An 18,528-nucleotide genomic window follows, 5' to 3' on the forward strand; every position below is an offset into this window, starting at 1 on the left:
GATTCCTTATGCATGCATTCACTTATGCATATTGCCTATGTATGTCTCTCTACTATGTTCTTCATTGCATAACATACTCACATACTTGGTATATTCAAAGTACTAATGCATACTTTTGCCTACATGATATCATCATGTAGGGACCAGCATCGCTACACACTTTCCTCCCCATGGCTAAGTTGAGCGTTGAAGGCTATCACTTTGGTGAGTTCCCATGTTCTGGGAACGAAACTCCTATCTTATCTAGTTTATGTTATGTTTAGATATTTAAATTAAGTTTGGTATTTCTGACTTAATCTTGAGGGTGAGTTAGGAACATATCTTAGCCCCTCCAAGTCTTAATGTAGAAGGTGTTGTTGAACATAGTTAAAAGTCGTTATGTTGGTTTTGAGTTTTATTAACATGAAGTCCCTTAGCCCCTATATCCCTTATGTTTCCTTTTGTTTTGGTTATCATTAATAATGAAATGCTTAATAAATACTAAGAGGCTTGGGTGAGGTACCTCCGAGTGTCTCACTCGCCATGTCACATCTGGGCCCTAGGCTTGGATCGTGTCACCTAATTGTCAACTAGTGAAAGTTGAGGATCAAAAACCGGAAGGTTTGTCTCAAGATGTTGAGATTCCCACATGGAAGTAGGAGGACTTGAATGTGGACTTCATTACTGATTTGTCTCGTACTCGTAGGCAACATGACTCTATTTGGGTGATTGTTGACCTAATGACTAGGTCGGCTCATTTTCTTCCTGTTATGACTTCATATATAATTGTGGATTATGCTAGATTGTATATCCGAGAGTTCGTTAAGTTTCATGGTGTTTCATTGTCTATCATTTTAATATCGAGGTACTCAGTTTACATCTCAATTTTGAAGATCTTTTCAAAAGGGTCTTGGTACCCAAGTGAAGCTTAGTACACCTTTCATCCTCAGACGGATGATCTGGCTGAGCATACTCTTTAGACTCTAGAGGACATGTTGAGAGCCTGCGTTATTGATTTTAAAGGAAATTAGGATGATCATTTGCCATTAATAGAGTTTGCCTATTGTAATTGTTGACACCCAATTTTGACCAACCATAACTGCTTTTCGGATTGCTATCTTAATAGATAGACATTTCTCAAAAATATTTCTTTATTAAGTGGGTTTATATTTAGTTTAACCAATAAATCGTATATTTTGACATTCATAATTTATAATATTTTGCTATTTATTAATATTATTACTATTATCTTTTTTTTTTAAATTACAAGCTTCATACATTCAAATATTTTTACGTGTCTATTTAGTATATATTATGTATATGTGTGTATTTTCTTTATATGTAAAATATTACTTAATTAAGTCTCTTTTATAATTTATATATTTATTAATACATCGTATATACATATGCATATAAAAGGTTATTACTTAATCAAGTTTATTATATCTTTACTTAATTATGTTAGTATATATTATACATCTATTTTAGTATGTATTATATACATACGCACGATATATATATACATATATTTACATAGTATATACATAGGTAGTTACTTTATGTATAATTTTTTTTTACTACTTGATAAAGTTTAAAAAACCAAGAGAACCAGCATACCACTTTCTGTCTTCTCGTTTCCAACGGCCAGACAAGCAGGTGGCGAAGCCATCTTCTTCGGCGAGAAGATGGTAGCTTCAGCAACTTCGGCGAGGACCAAGTGCCGACTAACAGTCATAATGATGAAGAAAATCGACGTGATTTGAGGCTGATTCGATAAGGATATGGGGTTTTGAGGGCAAAATATTTGTGGTTAAGGATATGGGGTTTTAAACTCTTGGATGAACTGATTCTCACACTTTTGGTTGTTGTTCCGCATGACTCGTATATGAGTTCTTGGCTTAACATTGATCTTCTGCTTAACTCATTTTGTTTGATACCTTATTATCAATTTAGCTACGTTGGAGAATATCTATTCTAAATAATTGATTTAAAGCTTCAATTTTTTTTCTATTTGTGTTTTAATACATTGTCTTCTCTATTGACATCTATATATCTTAAGCTTTGTCGAAATGTTAGCATCTTGACTCAAATTGATAAGACTTATATGATATTTGATTAGCTTGACAGAAAAGAATGTTCTTCCTTACTGACTGTGAGTTAGTCTTTCTGTCCAAGTTGATTCAACTCTCAATTCTCTTTTGATTGATGTTTGAGATGACTGTTTGTTTTTCTCTAATTAAGATTACGGATTATAAAGTATGCTTATATTGTGGTTTATGTTTTTATTCATGTTTATGTGCTCAACTTACTCACATGTATAATATGGGGTCTTACAATTAACTTTATTATCAATTGTCAGATTTGGGATTATTTCTAGGTTTGTTCAATCCCTTATAGCTTAATATTTCATATTTCTATGTGGGGTTTTTTGCTACTGCGATATGTCGAGTAATTGTAGTATGAAATCGATCATTCATCTAGTCTTGCATATTTCATGATCTTAATTGATTCTGCCACTCTTTTTGAATCATATCAACTGGTGTGTTTGGCATTATTCTATTTGATTTGTTAACTGATTACATGATTCCGAAAATAATTATGATAAGATGTTATATTCTTTGATCAGTTTTCTTTTCCAAAGTATGTGTATTGATAGTTGTTATTATTGAGCTGCTCTAATTCTAATTTCTTTGAATTCTCAATTATTTCTTTATGGTAAATGTTATTTTATTCTTGCCTATAATTGATTATTTTCTTTTCTTTACAATCATTGATAATGGGTCCTCTTGCTATGATTTTAAGACATTGCTTAGTTGTGTTTCATAACTTTTTCACCAATTTTTAAAATAAAATTTAATTAAATTTGACCAAATCACAGTAATTGATTTGCTTGTTGAAAAGTATACCATGGGTCACGACCAATCGACAGATGTGGTGTATGTGTATTGGTGCATTGGCAATTATCTCATATCATATATTATATATTGCATTGCATGTTGTTGCTTGGTATGCCTTATTTGGCCTTCTAAATATTAAGTTGATCTCACTTGATGAGTATTGTTCTGATTTTGGATTTCTTGCTTAGAAAATAGATAAGTTTGACACATAAAATCATCTCTTGTTGTTGCTTAATATAGGATCAATCAAAAATGTAGCTGCCTACTCACTTGATTTTATGCACCTATGTTGTGTAGGTAAGTATTGGAGAGAGGTGATTAGACAAGAAATGACGCTATTCCATATCGCCGAGGACATGATCTTAGATAGAATGGAGTGGAGGTCGCAGATTAGGGTAGAAGGCTAGAAGGGATAGAATGGTGTCTTACCGTGGGTTGATTTAGGGTGATCATAGGTCTAGGCATGCCTTTATAGTTGTGTTGTTATTGCCTTTGATTATCACATTACTTTGCTATCGTTATTGGTCTTATCGTGTAAAATTTGCATCACTTTACGTTTTTTTCCATTATGCTATATATATTATTTTTCTCTCTTACTTGACACTGTGACTTTTGAGTCGAGGGCCTTTTGAAAACAACTTCTCTATCTCTATGAGGTAGTGGTAAGGTCTATGTACATCCTACCCTCCCCAGGCCCCACTTGTGGGATTTCAGGATATGTTGTTGTATGTTGTGCAGGTTCTTAATCGGATATTAGTAGTAGGTGATTTTCGTGTTTATCAAAACTGATTAGGGTCTTGAAGGCAGCTGCTTGGCTATCTGCAGTTTTCTAGCCTTCTTATTTTTATATTTTGTTACTGTCTTTATTTGTTCTTATATAGTTTAGTACCTTTATTCTATATTTGGAATCGTAAAAGCTTGCACTCATTGTTACTAAATTTTAGGTATATATGTTACTCTTGTGCATTTTCTTATCTCTTTACAAAAGATTTTTCTTAAGACTTAATATCCACTTGTCTATTAATTATTGTGCATTTTTCCTACTTCACTAATTGGTCAATAAAGGGTTGACTTTTTTATCAGTGGGATTGAGATAGGTTCCATCATGGTCTCAGATTTTAGGTTATGACAATTTGATATCAGAGCATGATTTGTTGGTATTAGGAGTACAAGTTGTATTTATTAGAGTCTTGCGAATTAGTGCGGAGATGTCTATTAACAATATTCGAGAGACTTAGAAAATTTTCTTTCTATCTTTCCTATCGTGCGTACTTGATTCCTTAGTTACTAGATTCTGTTTCATGCTCTCACATATGGGAAGGTGTTAACTGGTGAAAATCACCATTTTATTAATATCTTTTACCATAGCTTTTGAGTTAAAAAAATGATCGATTAAGTTAAGAATTTTAATGAAATGTGTTTTATATTAGGAAATTGAAGTAACCCTATTGGCTTGTGGAACTTAGATGATTAGAATGAAGAATTGCTGAACATTGAAGAAAAAAAAAAAAAAAAAAAAGGTTCATTGCGGACCACAATGTTCTGATTGTGAGCAGAATTTTTCAATTCCTACTACAATGTACTTCACCTGGTATATCATAATAAATAATCCAAACTTCAGAGAATTTTCCCTATAATCAAAAGCATTGCGGAGAACAATAGTTCAACTGTGGGCACAATAATCTGATTGTAGAGCACAATGTGTACGTACAGAAGGGGCATTTTTGGCATTTCACTCTAGCAATCTAAAAAAGCATTATAAGACTCTTTTTTTTGCTCATCTTTTGGACAAAAAAAGCAGCTGAACACATTTTTCTTGATAGTTTTTTCAAAGAAGAAGACACTTAGAGCTTGTAAGTTCTTCTCAATTTTAATTACGCTTATGGTTGTAGTTTTTATTATATTTTACATTTCTATAGGTATCTAATCTCTTCATCTAGGGTTGTATTTCAACTCTAATATTTTATACTTTACGGGTTATTAATATGAAGCTTGCTTTATAGATTGTGTTATTATTATTTAGCCATTTTTATGCTTGAATGTGAAAGTACCGGTTGCAAACACTATTTTATTCCCCATTTAACTTATTTCTTAATTGAGAAATAAGAAGTAGGTTTGGGTAATTTTTCTAACAAGATATTAAGTTGATTGAGAGGTCAAATATGCTTAATAACGAGGTTTGAACTAGAGATATGAAAAATCTCTCTTGGGCTCATAATCAATTACTTGTATTGTTAGCCTATTTGACTTGAGAAAGCTAATTTTGGCTAAGTTCCTCATTAATCGAGAGATATTGAGTGAATGCTTATGAATTGAGTCATAACCAATCCCAAGATAATTAGATATTACCCATTGAGTTAGCCTCTAGGTGAACTACATCTCTAGGCCTTTATCTATTAAGTCACATCTGTAGTTTATTACTTTATTTTCTAATTGTGTAGTTACATGTTGCTTTCAATTCTTAGTTAAAAATACGAAAACAACTTTGAATTTGAGTAAATGTTAAGTTAGTCGCGGACAGGGTCTTACTTACTTAAAAGTCAAAAAAAGGGAAAGTTTCCTGTCTTAGTTTCACTTCCTCGAACAATTACACACAAGTACATCTTTCACAAGACGCCTATGATTCCTCGTGGGATTCAACCTCAATCTCGTTGGGTTCTATATTTAACCGAGATTGCTTTGCATCATAATTAGAGTGTAATTTGAGAGTGATAAAATTTTGGCACCATTATCAAAAAATTCGGTGTTAAAAGTGTATTTGCTTGTTATTTTTCACTAACTTCTTTGACCTTGTTATCATCTTAACACTTTGACTAGTGGCAACCTACATTTGACGTGGCATATCATGTAACACCCCAGATTTTTTTTTGCAAAGACTCAAACATTTCTTCACGTGTGTGTAGACTCGGACGGGAGGACTTGTAATTTTACACATGAGTTAGGATTGATTCCTGGGTAATTGAAGTGTGTTAGATGCGTTTAGGGGTCATAAGAGATCTTTAACACCTAGTCGAGTCCAAAGAATCCCAATCGATTAAGTTTTCGGATGAGTTCGTATAAGGGGTCAACTTCAAACGACCATGTCTCCTAAAATAGGATGAATTGGATGGCCCATGACCTATAAAATTAAAAGTCTTTGAGTCTTCTTTCCAACGCCGCCAAGATTGTAAATTTTGGAGTTCGGAGTAAAAAGTTATGGCCATCCTAAGATGGACTAGCACTGCCGGAATTTCAGGCCTGGGTTGTGACTGCAGGAAGCCTGGGCCTGGCGCCGCAGTGGCGCGATGCGCCACTATCGCGCCAAGAACAAGCCTCAGTAGTTTGGTCCCTGGCGCGGTGCGCCACTTTGAGATGTGCAGGATTTTCAAGCCTATTTTCCTGAACCCAGAAAATATAGGCTTGGCGCTATAAGGGCGCGACGCGCCACTACCGCGCCATAAAATAGCCTCAGTAGTTTGGTCCTTGGCGTGATGCGCCACTATCATATGTGCAGGTTTTAAGCCTAAATTTGACTTGGCACTGCAGTGGCGCGATGCGCCACTATCACGCCAGGAGCGTTTTAGCCTATTTTCCAGATTTTTGGAGAAAGGGTAATTTGGGTATTTTCCCAAATTATATATACACTGATTTGGTCATGTTTTGGACAATTATTTCAGCTCCCTTCCTCTTTTTAAAAAACCCTAATCTCCATTCTCTTCTCTCCCAAACATCTCCAACAAGAAAGCCTCCCAAAAGCTCAAGGATTCAAGATCTTCAAGTCAAGTCTTAGTGTCCGGTGAGAGATGATCTTCAAACAAGGTATGTAAGGCTAACCTAAAATATGGATTGAGTTCTTTCATATGCCCATGTATGTGTTGGTTAGGAGTTGTGAAAGATTTGAACCTTCTAGGAAGGTTTTCTTGAAATTTTTCCTAAACCCTAGAATATCTTTATATACTAAAAATTGATGGATGATTTCTTGACTTGAATTATTAAATAGTCAACTTTCATACTATTGACTACAAATGTATCTTTGTATATAGATTTATAGGTATTGACGATATTCTTGAGTTGAGTTTTGTTGAGAGTATGGATTCATGTTTCATTCACATGAACCCAAGATGAGATTTCTTTTGTCATAATTGTCTTGAGGTTGAGGTGGATGGTTTTGTGTATATATGTATTGATTGGAATGAAAAGAATGAATTGGAATAGTTATGAATGTGAATGGCATAAAAAGAATTAAAACATTGGTAGAGCTAGAATGTCACTTTTGTTTCTATAAATGGAATGTAGAATTAAATAAGGATTTTGGAGTAGATGTTTGATGATGATGTGATGATGATGTTTGATGATGATGTGAATGATGATATTTGATGATGATGCGATGATGATGTTTGATGATGATGTGAATGATGATATTTGACGATGATGTGAATGAAGAGGTTATGTTGATGAGGATGTTGTGTGATGAAGTAGATTGGAGTCTAATGTGATCATGTAATATGTGATTTGCATAATTTGGTTGATTGGAGTCTTATGAGCATTTTGAAAATAAATGATCTCTTGAGAAGGAGTTTTAAATAAATGATTGTGAGCATTTTTGCATAAACTATTTATATGCTATTTTGAGTTTTAAAGAATGATTATTTTTATCTATGATTTAAAAAAGGTTTAAGCATGAGTTGAGTTTGAGAAGTCTTTTAATTATTTTTGAACATGAGTATTTTGAGTATAAATGATTTGAGCATTTTTACTTTAAAATGTCGATTTTTGAGATTGAGTTGAGATTGTATAAATTTTAAAGAGAAGAGTTTGATGATTTGAGATGAGTCGGTTTGAAAAAAGGTCCAATGAGGCCAGATTTGATTTAAGTTTTGAAAAGAGTCCAATGAGACTAAATGAGTTGATTTGAAAGAGTCCAATGAGACTAAATGAGTTGATTTGAAAGAGTCCAATGAGACTAAATGAGTTGATTTGAAAGAGTCCAATGAGACTAAATGAGTATTTTGAGGATTTTACTCACTTGATACATATGAGCATATTGAGTCTTGGGAGGAGTATCGAGTACCGAATTGGGTAAGAGTATAGTCTATACTCGAACCAATAAACTACGTCGCCAAACGTAGGAGGGGATTGAACCGTTAAAGTCGGATGCTTCCCATGGGATCAAACCGTTAAAGTCGGATGTTTCCCATTTTATTGTCCTGATATGATAGGACTTGATTGGTTTTGGATCCATGATTGGTTGATCGTTCATACCCTGGCAAAGTATGGAAGGACGTGGCAACAACGTTGGATTGTTGTACTATCACTCGCTCATATGGTGATAGTTGCCGGTTAGAGAAACTCCCAATTGAATGGATTGTGCTTGATATGATTGGCTTGATTGTGATTGTAGATGATTGAGTTGAATTGTAAAACATTGCATAGTTTAACTTGCATATTTATTGAGTTGAGTCCTTTGAGTTGATTGTTGAGTTGATGGTATATGATTGGATTGGGTTAGATGAATTGTGATTGGATTGTACATGATTTGGTTGGATATGTGATAGGATTAGATCAAATGATATATGATTGAATTGGATTGAATGATTTAATTGAATTGTATCGTACATGATTAGACTGGATTGGATGGTTTATGATTGGTCTCTGCCTAACTGTGTTCTTACTTTAGACTTATGACACTTTGATTGAGTCTCCCTTATCTTTCTGATTTGAGATATTTGAACCAACGTTATTCTTCCTTGAGGTATGTTTTATTCTGCCATATTACATACTCGTACATTCCATGTACTGACATCCATTTGGACCTGCATCATTTCATGATGTAGAGACATGTTTAAGAGGTCGTCAATAAGAGCACCATTGAGGATCTATACACACTCAGCGTATTGGTGAGTCCTTCCCTACATTCGGAGGACACCGCTTATGTTATTCTTGCGTTGAGTTAGCCCTTTTCATTTTAATTTGAGGTAGCCATGAACATGTCATTGGCACCAATTAGATAGTAGTAATAGAGGCTTTATAGACTAGATAGTGATGAGTCGATTGAATATTTTATTTCCTTGAAATTATTCTTGTCAAACCATTTTAATGACAAAGATTGAAGTTTAATTTGTTGGCCCATGGCCTTTCTTTCTTGAGTTAGGTTATTGATTTGGGATTTGTCCACCAAATATTCTCTTTATTTTAAGTCTTCCGCTGATTGAATGGATGAACGGATGTCTGATCAGGCTATGTGGTTCGCTTGGGAGCCAGAAATGGTTTCTGAGTGCCGGTTACATCTAGGGTACCCTTCCGGGGCGTGACATATCAAGATCTTGGCGAGGATGGTCTTCCGATTGTTGGCCTTAATTTGATATTGCCCAAACTACACCCTTTTAAGGAGATTAAAACAATCGATGTAAAATACAATAACCCAACTAGATTGAGGTTGAATTCCACAGGGAGTGTACTAGAATTATTTTATAATTCATATTAGAAATTATTACTGGAAAATTGAGATATTTAGATTACAATCTACCAACTAATTTAACTACATGGATTTTATCAATAAGGAAAATGAACTAGGATTACAATTCTTAGATATCAGAACTCAAACAAATACTTTACTATCCATTCATTCAGGTATGCTCATTGTGCAAAACTGACGAATCTCTAAGTCTCCTAAAGCTTTTCGGCCCCAAAATTCTTTTTTGGCACTTGGGTGTCGAATTAATTTGTTCATATATCAAAAGTCCTAAGTAAACTATTCTCTCTCAGTCTCAAGTTATTAGATGGTGGTTGGTAGCACCAACTACTTGTTGATGAACCTTTTTCCTAATTTGTACCTCTATGGTTAAGCAGGTCAGAATACAACCAAGATCTTTAGAATGGTTGTCAATCATTTGAAACAAATGTTAAGTAAAAAAGAAACATAATGCACAATGATTACCCCTTTATGAAAATATATTTATTATAAAATATTCTTTATCATTATTCCTATTCTAAGTTTCATAACCATACCTATGAGTTTAGCTACTCATAACTAGGAAAAACATATGATTAATTAAACTACCGGAGATCATGAATGTAAAAAAAAGTAAGAATAATCTTTGATTAACACAACTCTTGCAAGAGAATCTTGTTCAATCCACAATAATCTATTAAACTATAAAGTAAATCCTACTAACAAAAAACAATAAATTCTAAACCCTAAACTAAGTTGTAATAGTTTTACTAATGTTTCATAACCTTAAAAATATCTTCAAAAGACATATATAATAATAGGGTCAAAATATTAATTTTGGTTGGATTCTACTTTGACTGGGTTAACACCAGTCCGACAGATAGAGGGTCGCGATGCAGCCTATTATGAGGGTAACTGCCTAGTCTCATGGGTTCTATCTCGTACTTTGCCTCCTTTTGTTGAGTCCTTAAAGTTTAGTTCCTATACAGATGCAGGGCGAGGCTCATCTCATGATCCTTTCTGTAGCTATATTTGCTTTATTTTAGCCTAGATTACTTTCCTTTGCATTTCAATTCATCATTTTTTTCATTCCAATCCATCATATGGGTCTTTTCTTGTTGTTTTTGGCTTGAAATCAACCTAATCATATGTATTAGCTCATCACAACATATCACTGATAAACAAAAGGATATTTATAAGATTTTACCCAGAAATTAGTTAAAATATCGATAAAATATGATGTTTGAATGCGTGAATACACTTCAGATCATCCTTTTTCAAGGAGTTCCTACTCAAGAAGTGCAATTGACACCTAATGCTCGTATAAATTCCAGTTCACAAACCTAAGCTAATGCCCAAACAATTGTAGGCTATGTAAGTGCCATAGTTGCCCCTCATATCCCGACGACGAATTTCACTATTACGATCATCATACTCAATATTCTTAACCTAAGAGGTTTTTTGGGTAACGACTCATAAAAACCCACAGATTGGTTTTTTGGGTAACGACTCACTATTACAACCTCTAGTTTTAGATGATGCATCGCGGTTGATGATAGTCACATTCTGTTTGCAAGATTCCACTTTAGATTGGTTGGAATCACCACCCAAACATTATATTCACACTTGGGCGGAACTCCCTAAAAAGTTTCTCAACAATTATTTCCATCCGAGAAAGATGTCTCTTTTGCGAGATGAAATAATGTCTTTCAAGAAATAATCAAGTGAACAATTTCATTAGATATGGGAGCATCATAAAATTATGATCAAGAAATATTGATAACACTAAACTATAGCACACAATTAAGGCATAGGTAGTCGTATGCAAAAATAATACCCAATGTATAAGGTCAAGGACCAATAGAAAGGATTACACTTACTAGCACAATGCTGTCTCGAACAAGTATATATAAAAATAGGGGATTTAGGAAATACTAAAATTATTCAATCACAAGTATCAACTGAAAAAAATCAACACAAATGAGTTTTCACCAAGATGGAAGCGATTAGAGGTGTGTGGATTGTGATAGAAGTTCAAATCTAAAGATAATGATTAATCAAATCCAAATCAGTCAATACATGGATAGCATTTGGTCTAAAATATATTCAATATCCTCCCAAAGCACCAAATATATATCTCTTGGGTTCTCTCAAATTCCAAGACCATTACAATGAAAACACCAAATATTATTTGAGTGGGTCGAGTATATCCACTCCATCCTTAAATGAGAAATTAGTCGAATTAGACTATTCCTAGCTCTAATCCTATGAATAATTTTACAAGTCCTTACAAATGAAGTCTTACCCAACTCTATTTTACTTTCTCAAGACAAAATAGTATTAGAGAGTTCAACCAATGTTTGAAACCACTGAATTTTAGATTAAAACTTCAAAAAAAAAAATAGATCCATGCATAATAACCAATTTTAGAGCTAATCAATCGATACCCATTGAGCTTTACCTCTAAATCTTTCACACACGCCCCTAACTATAGATTTAACTACTCATAAATAGATGAATAGAGATTATACCCATAAAGAAAAGCTACATTTCAAGCATAATTAGTAACCAAAGTTAAATTCCAAGGATGGAGATGTACACAATTTGAGTTTCTTCTTTAGAAATTCTATAAGCTAATTTTTATCTTTACTTTTTCTCTAATGGAAGTCTCTTTCCAAAACAATTTCCAATTGGAAAAAAGATAAAAGTGTTATGAACAAACTAACTTAGCAAACTAAGAAGAAGACAGTAAGAGAAAGAGATTATGGAAAAAATTTCAGTGTATGTATTACGATCTGTGTAAGGCTATTTATAGCCTGAAATGTTATGAAGATAAGGGAGAACAATCAGTAAAGTTTTTGTAGCAAAAGTTCATTAGACAACTCATGATTTAAACACCTCGAGACATTTTTCTTAAATCTTAATCACACTTCATGAATCGCCTCCCCCAATAGTTGTTGAAAATTATTGATCTCATCCCGCAACTTAAGCATACACAAGAGTATGAAAAAATATCTCAAAAAATGCAATCTTAAGTTCAGCCCAAGAGGTGATTTATGTGTGGGTATCTCCTTAAGTCAAATAGTGGCTTCCCGATTAGAGAGAATAAGAACAGCCTCAACCTTATGGATTCTTGGTTGATATTGTTCATCTTGTTGGCACACCTCAATAAAATTTGAAGATGTTGGTTTCCATTCCCAATTTCTTTCCTACCAAAAAGACTTTTAATCTAAAGAAGGTGCAATATTGTACTTGTAACATAAAAGACTACATTTCGTACTGAGGGTGGTAGATGAATATCTTCCCTACACCATGATCTAAGGACTCATCATCATCTTTTGTGGATCCAACCCCATTTTTATTATCATCAATGTGGCTCATATTTCCACTATCCACATGAGCAAAACCAACAAAAGAAGTAAAAAGAAAACAAAGTACACAAAAGATTGAATCAAAAATCAATGAAAGGCAATCACTATCAAGTCCTCGACACTGACACCATTTATCTAGAACGCTCAACTATACCTTGTGATAAATGAATAAGCGGTCATATACAAAAATAATACCCAATGTATAAGGTTTAGGTGAACCATAAGGACTAACATAAAAGATTACGCTCTGATTGATTTATCAATTCAATACTAACAAGCAAAATGCTATCTCAAAGGAGAACAGATAAAAATGGGGGCATATAAGAAACACAAAAATTACTCAATCACAAGTATCAATTGAAAGCAGTCAACAAAAATGAGTTTTCACCAAAATGAAAGCAACTAGTGGTGTGTGTATTCTGATGGGGTTTCAACATAATAGGCAATGATTAATCAAGTATAAATCCGTCAATACATGGATAGTGTTTGGTCTAAACTATATTCGATATTCTCCCGAACTACCAAATATGTATCTCTTGGGTTCTCTTGAACTCCAAGACCTTTAAAATCAAAACACTAAACATTGCTTTAAGTGGGTGGACTATCTCTAACTCTACCCTTAAATGAGAAATTAGTTGGATTAGACTATTTCTAGCTCTAATTCTATGACTAATTTCATAAGTTCTCACTAATGTAGTCTTCCCAACTTAATTTTGCTTTCTCAAGCCAAAATAGTATTGGAGAGCTCAACCAATATTCATAACCACTGATTTTTAGATTAGAACTTTAAGACAACACTAAATCCATGCATAACAATCAATCTTAGAGCTAATCAATCATTACTATCATGACCCGAAGACTACCCCCTAGTCAAGGCATAGTACTTAGAGACACAAGTGACCTCTAGATAACCCGATGGCATGACATGACTCTATTATAGCATATTAAGACTAAAAATACCAAATGCGGAAGTAAAGTTTAAAATAGTCTATTATGACATATAAAAGTATCTGATAAAAACAACATACGCAAAATCTAACTGCCTATCTGGAAGCCTCTACTCGTATGAGTTACTAAGAAAAGTTCCTAGCTAATTCTAAATATTTGAAACTAGAAAATAAGCATTAAAGGAAAATCATTAAGAGGACTTCTTCAGAGTATTAGGGCTCACCAAGACGCTGCAAGAAACCTATACTAACCGTGGGCTTGATGATGAGCTTTAGAACCTATATTACAAAACAATATATGAATTAAAGTATGTAGTCAATACTTGAAATGTATTGAGTATGGGGAAATGCTTAAACACGATATTTGAATATGATGATAAGTTTGTAAAACATGTTGATGCAATGATCAAGTAATATAACATGAAACTGTATAACTGAACATGAGTGTAAATGAATAAACTGAATACTTGACCATGCAAAAACTGATGGTAGCTGGTAATAATACTAGTCATGTTTACCTTTACGGAAAAGAAAATCATTTCTCCAGCAATCTTCTGATGGTTAGGGTACTATTCCCCAAAATAATCCTCTTTCTCTCCTTATTCTCTTCTTACCACTAGGATTTGTAAGGACAACTACCTGCTGATTTTATTGAGCGGTCATACATCGAGTTAATAGATGGATGGCATCACGAAACTCTACATTAGAAATATCGGCACTTACAAGCTGATTGATTGGTGTGGAAGTTTTACTATTTTGATCACTTTTCTGACAAATGTCTTTTAGAGGAGTCATATTCTGAAACACATAGGGCATGAGTTAGAAGAATGAATAGAGTTAACTCTATCACATGATATGATCATAAAAGAAGTGAATTTTTTTCTAAGACGTTTCATAGCCTCTCATTCATAACTGTGGCGTGCTTCACACCCATGACCAAGACTCTACTTAACACGACTTTCAGAAACCCTAGGACACTTGAACCTGATGCTCTAATACAAGTTTGTCATGATCCGAGACTATTCCCTAGTCGAGACATGATTCTTAAAGACACAAGTACCATCAATCTAACCTTATGGAATGTCATGACTCTAAGATAGAATAAGAAGACTTAAAATATCTAATCCAGAAGTAAAGTCCAAAATAGTCTATCATGTCATAGAAACGAATCTGATAAGAACAATATACATAAAATTTAACTGTCTATCTAGAAGCCTCTACTCATATGCATTGTAAGAAATTCCCTAGCCAACTCTAAAATGTCTTAAACTAGAAAATAAGTACTGAAGGAAAATCATGAAGGGGACATCCTCAGATCATGAGGACTCACCAAGACACTACAAGGCCGATAGGAACTTATACTAACTGCGATCCTAATAATGTATGTTAGAACCTATATTATCAAATAATTCAGGCAGAAAAGTATGCGGCCAGTACTTGGAATGCACTGAGTATAGGAAAATGCATAAAATATGATATCTAAACATGATAAGTCTGAAACATATTGATGCAACAATCAAGTAACATAACATGAGACTGAATAACAAAATATGATTATAACTGAACAAACTTGATACTTCACCTTGCAATAATTGAAATCTAATTGACTATGATTGAGACCATTAACCGACATATAACAATGTGAGCTACAAAATGGAGTATGATGTATTGCACCACCAGAAAGGGCCCAATATACTTGAAAATATATAAAGGCATGAGTCTTTGTTAATGTGAATCCACTAAGCTAATGTCCACTCACAACAATCTTATAGTGGTATGCTGTTATGCGACTTGAGTAATAGACCCTAATGTAAATCGGTGCTAAGTAATACTCCTAATGAAAAACATGCATAAAACTGATACAGTGATAATCTGATAATATTATCTATAATAATGGATTCCATACCTGACTTCCATACTACTAGTGAACTTTGTTTTTCTAAAAATGTTGATCCAAAATTATTGATGGCTTTCTAGGTACCATACTAATCGAGAATTTATATATAGAAAAATATTCAAAAGTATTGATGGCATATCTGGATGTCATGCAAGTCATGTATCTAATAAATACTGAGTAGCTCCTAAATCACGACTTCATAAATTGATAATAACTAAAGATACTTTATTCGAAAGCATCGTAAATCATGATAACTAAAAATAATCTAAATCAAATATATTATAAATTGAGAGATACTTTATCTTAAAGCATCATAAGTCATGAAAATTTGATCATCTAGGACATACATATGAAAATAACATAATTCTAGTGATGAAAATACTTGCATGTTATGGGTTCATAAAAATATCCTTGAAAATGTATAATTATAACTGAAATCACAGAATTATAATTAATTCATGCAATTTAAGATCAATCATGAAGAAGAAACTGATATTCACGACGACCCCATAAAGAATCATGAAACTCTAGATTTGATGAGATCATAACTCAAAGGAATTGGGATTCTTTGGGACTCAATAGGTGAAGAGAGGCCCCTTTACAAAGTCCCCACCAACATTGATCAAAACCCTAGCTTGAATTCCGGAGGAAAAACTTGAAGTTTGAATTTAAAATGAAATTTGGGAGAGAAAAAACTTTGATTTGAGAGAATGAGGAATGATTGAGTGAGAGGTTAGGATATGTATGAACCACTTAATCCCACTTAGAATAGGCTAAAACTTCATAGGATATAAATTAAAAGAGTGAGAAAAGATCAAACGGACCTTGACTAAAAACTGCAGGAAGCCCCTTGATGGACCCTTCTATGGTCTGTATAATGATCCACGGGCCATTAGAAGACAGGAAGTTTCTGGGTTCTAAGGGTCGACTTCTATGGACTCTTATACGGTTTGTATATCACTCCACAGACCATAAAGGCACCTTTAAAGTCAAAATTTTTTGGGTTATGGAGTTCTCTTTCCAAGGACCCTAATACGATCCATAGACATTTCCACAGCCCGTCAAGGTGCCTATAGAAGTTGAGTTTGAGATGAATTTCAAAGTGTTTGATATACGGGTCAATCTGCGGCCCATAAAGACTTGAACGGCCCGTAAAAAGTATCCGTGAAAAGCATACATTTCTGCAGACTAAATTTTTTTTGAACTTCTCTCGATCTGATCTAAACTTATGAATTGTTGGTGTGTTACCATACATCCTTTTTGAAAAAAATTCAAAATAGAAGTTGTTATTAATTTGGAGGGGAGATTATTCAAAAACATAAGACTAATTACTCTTTGAGAGACTAGAATGTTTTCTTAAGCTTTTTGTGGTGTTAAAGGTTAGAAAAAAGGTGCTTGGAAATTTTGATTCCCTTGAGGTCTTTCTAATAGGTTCGGTGTTTGATTGGGATATTTAAAGGAGATATTTTTTATTGAATTGGTTTTCTTTGATTCCTTTCCTTATGTCTACCCTTTTATCCTATTTACTTTTTTTATATTCTTCATCTTTCTCTTAAAAATTGTATTAATTGGTATCGAGATCTTGGATTAGATTGATTTCTATAAATCTAGTCTTGAGATTTTAGTATTTCAAAAAAATTATTTCTTTGTTCGATTTGTTATTTTTGACACTAGATCTTATTCCCTTGTGTCTTTTAAATCTAAATTTTTAGTTTTATGTGATTTCGGGTAGTAGAAAAGATTCTACTATTAAAATATATTGAAGCTTTGAAACTCTGAAGAAATTTCAAGTAGATCTTATTGATTTTGGTCGTAATTGAGCTTGAAAAGGATTGAGTTTGTTCTCTAGGTCGAGGAAGAACTAATCCTACAATTTGGGGTGATTTGGTAAAGAATTGAAGTGGGGTTTGTTGTTAGTATTCTTGAATACCTTCAAGTTTTCTTGAAATGAAGAAAACAAAAAAGGTATATTTGTTCTAAGTCCGCAATTTATTTTTGTCAAAAAGTGTTTTTTGGGGTCCACAAATGGAAATTAGTTTTTTTTTTAAAGTTTCAATTTTAAAAAAAAAGGAATTAATTTCCATGTGGCCGCATAGACAGTTGACATGCTAGCGCCACGAGGACACCGCTCAGCAACCAGCGCAATAACTAACTACCCAACAATGCCTAAATGCGCCTGACGCGCGTGTTGCACATATTCTGAGATGAAACTTTCAGGTTTTTAACAGCCCAAAAATATTCTATGTATGGGAAATATTTTGGACCCCAAAATATTTCTAAGTGTGAAAACTTTCTAGTTCTTCTTCTACTCTCATTTCTCTTCCGATTTCTCAACCACTTAATAGCTAATTATAGATTTTTATTACTTATTAACTACTTTTTTATCTTCATCTATTTTTTTTGATTCTTACAACTAATTAATAATGAGTAATTCCTTCTACTTCCTGTTACTTAGTTCTTGAGTCCAAATATTTTTGTACCATTTTCTTCAACTTTTCTTGCTTATTTTTGTTGAAAGTTCTTGAATCCCTCCCTTAGCTTTGAATAGTTCATTCTTGAGTAACCAAGCATCTATTCTTGACTTCAACTAGTGGTTAGGCCTTTGGAACTCATTGGAACTAAATAAGGTACAATTATTGGCTGAGGCGATATGTGAGGCCAACAAATGTGCGATTGCTTGAGTGATTATGGCCTTTTATTTTGATTAACTTAACACGTTTTATTTAATTTATTGAGTGTATTCACTAGGTATCAATGGAAAATCATGAAAAGGATAACTGAGTTACCATTGGAGAATGCACTTTAATCGAATTGATGAACATGTTCACCACCCTTTCAAATTGAAATAAAGAGCGGATGAATCGATTAAATACTTGAATGGTGAGCTTTGAAGAGAGATGTATGGAAGCTTCCTCAACTTCTCTCACTCACTATTATATCCACGCAAGTTGAATTCATCAAGACTCTTTCACACTAATATCACCCACCATATTTCAATGTATGTTCA

The sequence above is a fragment of the Solanum dulcamara genome, chromosome 9 (assembly GCF_947179165.1).
Source record: "Solanum dulcamara chromosome 9, daSolDulc1.2, whole genome shotgun sequence".
In the NCBI taxonomy this organism is placed as follows: Eukaryota; Viridiplantae; Streptophyta; class Magnoliopsida; order Solanales; family Solanaceae; genus Solanum; species Solanum dulcamara.